The 6000-nt window shown below is 31.7% G+C and overlaps 1 protein-coding gene across 1 annotated transcript in view; it reads right to left on the bottom strand.

Moving 5' to 3' along the window:
• The window catches only part of LOC111679430, a 74656-nt gene that overhangs the window by 42681 nt on the left and 25975 nt on the right, over positions 1–6000 (bottom strand). The gene's annotated exons all lie outside the window — the stretch shown is intronic.

The raw sequence follows: 6000 nt of genomic DNA, 5'->3' as shown, positions 1-6000 counted from the left end.
AGTTCAGTTCTAGTACAGTTCTAGTTCAGTTCTAGTTCAGTTCTAGTTCAGTTCTAGTTCAGTTCTAGTTCAGTTCTAGTTCAGTTCTAGTTCAGTTCTAGATCAGTTTTAGTTCCGTTCTAGTTCAGTTCAATTTTTTACTTATAATTCATTATTGAGTCACACAATTAAATTATGCGATGCCACTGTTTTTTTTGCATCAAAACCACAAAATATAAAAACTGAATATATATAATTTTTATTTTCAATGCAATAGTTAATGTTAAACTATGTTTAACTATACGTTTCTTTAACTTTACTTTTACCAATTTTTTGTTTCTTCAAATATCCACTACAACCCATAAGATGAACGTGATTTAAACCTGAGTACATTAAAGAAAAGAAAAAAAACTTTTTCAAAAAATAAACTTGAGAGCAGTACAATAAAGAAGGAATAAAGTAAGAAAACTGAATAACAAACACTGTAATCAAAAACTCGTAATTAAGCGCGATAAAACTGTAATTAAATGAGCTTAAAAAGTAATACTTCTTGTAGATATTTTTTGTATTTTTTTCCTGGTACTTGTATTCGTTTGGTTTATGTCGGTAATACAAACCTGTAAAGAAATGGGAAAAAAAATTAAAGAAATGAATTAATATTTTTTATAGTAACAAGTTTATAGCAATTGTAAGTTAAAAGTTCGTTTTCTTTTATCAAGGTATTTATTTATTGTTTTTATTGCAGATTGTTTTTTGTTACTTGGCCAACCAGCCAACAATGTGACTGGTGGTAGGTTCGTATTAAGGAGTAAACGGTATTATATATAAAACAAGTATGGAGTTATAGTCGGGAGAGGCCGACCATATAATACTCTACACCTGTATATACTCAAGTCATCAGATATACTTAAGCCATTTATTGTTTAATAAAACTGTGCATATTTAAGTAAAAGTTTGATGGGGGCTTTTTATAGGGTCAAATGAGGCCCTATAATTACAAACTTTATTAAGGTCATCAAGCTCTATTCGGGGGATTAGTTGTATGAGGACTAGGTGAAATAATGGACCGATGTTACCCATTTTCAACAGCCTTTGTCTACGGTATCATTAAAGATCAAGTGGAAAATTTCATTGCATTATCTCCAAAATTGCGACCTGTAGTTTGATTACAAGGTTTACAACCCCTATTCGGCGGTACTGTTGTATGGGGGCCAGGAGAAATAATGGACCGATCTTAACAATTTTCAATAGGCTTCATCCCTGAGGCAATAGTATATCACGTACTAAATTTCAGTGAATTATCTTTAAAATTGCGTCCTGTAGTTTGATTAAAATGTTTACATGGACGGGCAGACAGACGGACGGACGGACGACTCAGTAAATGATTCTAAGTCGATTGGTATACTTTAAGGTGGATATAGGACCAATATTAAAGTGGTGTAGGGTATAATTAGTAATAGGAATAGGGAATATATGTACGTGGTGGAGTTTAAATTTTGTAAGACTTTTTTTTTGACCGAAAACTTCACCTTAACAAAATATCCCTAATAAACCGCAGGCAAAAATTAGATTTTTAACTTTTTACTTATAACTCAAGATCTTCTCTAGTTTAATTTTAGTTCAGTTTAGTTCTGTTCTTTTTTAGTTCTGTTCTAGTTCTGTTCTAGTTTTGTTCTAGTTCTGTTCTAGTTTTGTTCTAGTTCTGTTGTAGTTCTGTTGTAGTTCTGTTGTAGTTCTGTTGTAGTTCTGTTGTAGTTCTGTTGTAGTTCTGTTGTAGTTCTGTTGTAGTTCTGTTGTAGTTCTGTTGTAGTTCTGTTGTAGTTCTGTTCTAGTTCTGTTCTAGTTCTGTTCTAGTTCTGTTCTAGTTCTGTTCTAGTTCTGTTCTAGTTCTGTTCTAGTTCTGTTCTAGTTCTGTTCTAGTTCTGTTCTAGTTCTTGTTTAGTTTTTGTTCAGTTTGAGTTTTAGATTTCGTACTAATGGAAATAACTAAAATAAAATTGTTTAAATAATTTCACTAAATTGCCAGGTGTTTTATTAAATTCTTTTTTAATCCGTTTTGTGTATTTCTTAAAAATTTTTCCTTAACATTCATTAACGTTTTCGATGTCAAAAACGTGGGCGTTAGTTTCTTTAATGTAAACACTTCACAATGTACGAGTTACATTTAAGAAAAAGGCGGTTAATTGTAATTAATTTAAAATTAAACATGTGCCAAATCAAGAAAGTAAACTGAAGAGGTATTGAAATGAAACATTTTCAAAGAGAAAAGGTGACCATATTTTTAAAATTTGCTTAAGATTTGTTTAATTAATGATTAATTGCAATGAAAAATATTATATATTTGTTAACTGCTCTATGTAAATTATAAGGAAGTAGTTAGGTAATTGCTGAATTAGAATGTTTAGGAGATTTAGCTGAGCTTTTAGTGTCATTAAACCAAAGAAAACCTGACCACTCTAATATTACTAGTTTGATACTTTTTTTTGCTTTAAAAATGTTAACATTTGAAGTACACTTACTGCTCTACCTACTGGCGCTTGTTAAGACACAAAAATAACATTTGGAATAAGTACAATAAACCATTAACAGCGCCTGCGTAAATGTCTATAACAACAGTTTAACATGATTTGGCATAAATACAAAAACAAAACAGAAAAAAGCATTAAGTAGAGATACAAAGAAATATATAAAATCATTATTTATAATTTAATTTACAAAACAATTTAGGCCTAAATAGTTTGAATATCAGCAAAACCTTGATCTAAAAAAAAATAATACCTTTTCATTGTTGCCACAAGAAAATATTTCGTAGACGATTAATTATCATAAATTTAAACTATTGAGTGACATAAAATATTTTAAAAATTTTAAAAGATTTTTTTTTGGTTAATAATATAAAATTTTTACTTAACTAAAGAAAATTGAATCAAGACATTTAAAGGAAAATTCTATGTGTAAAACTGATCATTTAAATTGTTTCTTTTAACAAATCGAAAAGTGATAAGCCAATGATGGACAGATGCATTTAGTAAACTATTTTAAAATATAATAAAAATTAAATTAAAGAAACACTATGTATTTATTTTGTTGTAATATAAATAGAATTGAAATTGAACTGCAAGTCAGACTGATGTATTAATCAGTCAAAATTGTTTTTTTTAATAATTTAATTAATTACACATTGGAAAATCATAAACAGTGTCTGTTTATAGATATGTTTGTGTTGAAGGGAAGGAAAATACATTTCAATGGATTTATGCTGTCAAGAATATTGAATATATTATTTTAATATAAAATGATTTGACGCCAGGTGGGAGGTGTATTGATATATACATATAAATTTTTATTTTTCTCTCAATGTTACGTTATAAACAGCATATTTAAAATTTCTTTTAGGTTGTAAAGAAAATATAAATTTGTTTATACTAAAGTATACCAATCGGCTCAGAATCACTTTCTAAGTCGATTTTGCTATATCCGTCTGTTTGTCTGTCTGTCTGTGTGTTCATATAAAGCAATTTTCAGAATAATTTGATGAAATTTAGCACCAACTCTTCTTTTTACCTAACGTCGGATCAATTCTGTTGAAAGTGGTTAAACTCGGTCCATTCATTCGCTTAGTTCCCACACAACCGTAACCCCGTACACAAGGACGACCAATTCTGTTGAAAGTGGTTGAACTCGGTCCATTCATTCGCCTAGTTCCCACACAACCGTAACCCCTGAATAGGACTTTTGAGCCAATAATTATGTCAAATGTTCCAACATGTCAACAAAAAGCGGGAAAATTAATGTTATAGAAGTCTTAATTACACTGCAGTTCTTTTTAATGATTCGACCCCATTTTACCCTTGCCCCCATGCAAACTCCCATTTAGAATGAAATTATGGTCAAAATTCAGTAATAACATGATGAAATTAAACATAAATAACTTAAATGTAGACGTTAGTAAGTTAGTTAGTTCGAAAGGAGGATATACATATATACATCAAATCCACACTTAGGTCTCTGTCGGGCTTGTTGTGCGCTCCTTAACCAGTGCCTCAGGTGGGAATCGAACCCACCACCTCCGGTCTACCAGACTAGAACAGTAACCACTAACATACCGGAGGCCACTAAATGTAGATGTATTTATAAATATATACCAAATTCTTTAAGTACTCACTGGCGTAGGGTATCATAAGGTCGGACATGTCCGATATACATTCGTACTTCTTGAATATATCTTTGAATTTTCAACTTGAAAGTTGTTAGTGTTGGGTTCGACACCGAACTAACTAACTAACTAATAACGGTGCTCGAGGTACTTCACGTCATGAACGCAAAACCATTCGATTCAATTTTACCTGTGATTACAATATTGTCTAAACAAAATTAATTTGTGTTATTTTACTCAAATACTGAGAAGAGCTTAAGCTAGATTAAAAAGAGTTATACACAATAAACAAGAAAACATCGACTCGGATACGATCAGGTCCATTTCAATTCTCTTCGAAGAAAGTAAAGATCCGAAGATGCAGAAAAAAGAACACTAAAAAAATTATAGTCGGGCGACCATATAACACCCTACACCTGTTACAAAAAGTAAAATGTGATTTACTTTTCATAATAAAACATTTAAATTGAACCTTGCCTCAGATATATATAAGTCATTTATTGTTGAATAAAATTGTGGACGTTTAAGTCAAACTATGAATTGGGCATTTCATAGGTGTTAGGATCAAACGAGGCCCTATAATCATAGGGTTCATAAGGGTCATCAAGACTAGTATAGAACTTGGTTTTGCAGCAGTTTGTCGAGATACGATTATATTAAACATAATTAAGAATTTAAACGCTCTATTCGGCGGGTTCAGTTGTATGGGGGCTTGGTGAAATAATGAACCCATGAACCCAGCATTTTCAATGGGCTTCGTCCCTGAAACAGTAGAAGATCATGCCCCGAATTTCATTAAATTATCTTCAATATTGCGAACTGTAGTTTAATTACAAGGTTTACATGGTCGAACGGAAAGACGGACGGACAGTCGGAAAGATGGACGGACAGAAGGATACAGCTAAAATGTACCCGATTTAACCATTTTCAATAGGCTTCGTCCCTGGGACAATAGAAGATCATGTTCTTAATTTCATTGAATTATCGTCAAAATTGCGACCTGTTGTTTGATTACAAGGTTTACACGGACAGACAGACAGACAGACAGACCATCGGACAGATGGACAGACAGACGCCACAGCTAAAATAGACCCAACTTAACCATTTTCAATAGGCTTCATCCCTGGGCCAATAGAATATCATGTTCCAATTTCCATTGAATTATCTTCAAAATTGCAACCTTTAGTTTGATTACAAGGTTTACATGGACGGACAGATGGAGAGACAGACGGACACAGCTAAATCGACTCAGAAAGTGAATCTGAGAAAATTGGTATACTTTAAGGTGGTTGTAGCGCCAATATTATTAGCGTTACAAACATCAGCACAAACCCAATGTTCCCTCCCCGCTAAGTGGTGTAGGGTATAAAAACAAGAAAAAGCGAGACAATTCTCTAAAAAATGTAAGATAATCCTAATCTCCCCTCAATAGATGAACTAACTAATTCCCTTGACCTGTAGTGAGGTTATTAAATATAAATGAACAGACCTATAGAGGGGCGGACTTGACTTAAACGACTCAGATTCCTTTAATAAAGTGATGTAGGTTATAATCGTTTAGAGACAACTGAAAGTTGTAAAACTTTATGTTTTACATAATTATAGAGTCAAAATAATTACCCTGTAGTTTAAATTTTTTTCAATAATGATTTGTTTGTGATAGGCCATCTAAAGAAAAAGAACTTAAAACCATCATTCAAATCTTCTAATCATTCAAAAATTTTGTATAATTAAACAATTTTAATTGTATAAACACGACTCGTAAATCTCTGGGTTAAGCTGATAATATTTTGTTAAATAAATTGTTGTTTGCTGGGGCGAAGCTTTAATTTGGATGGCTGCAAGTATTATAAAAATAGTTTGTT

The sequence above is a fragment of the Lucilia cuprina genome, chromosome 5 (genome assembly GCF_022045245.1).
Source record: "Lucilia cuprina isolate Lc7/37 chromosome 5, ASM2204524v1, whole genome shotgun sequence".
Taxonomy (NCBI): Eukaryota; Metazoa; Arthropoda; class Insecta; order Diptera; family Calliphoridae; genus Lucilia; species Lucilia cuprina.
The sequence above is the reverse complement of the archived record's forward strand: the minus strand, read 5'-3'. Positions and strand labels throughout refer to the sequence as shown.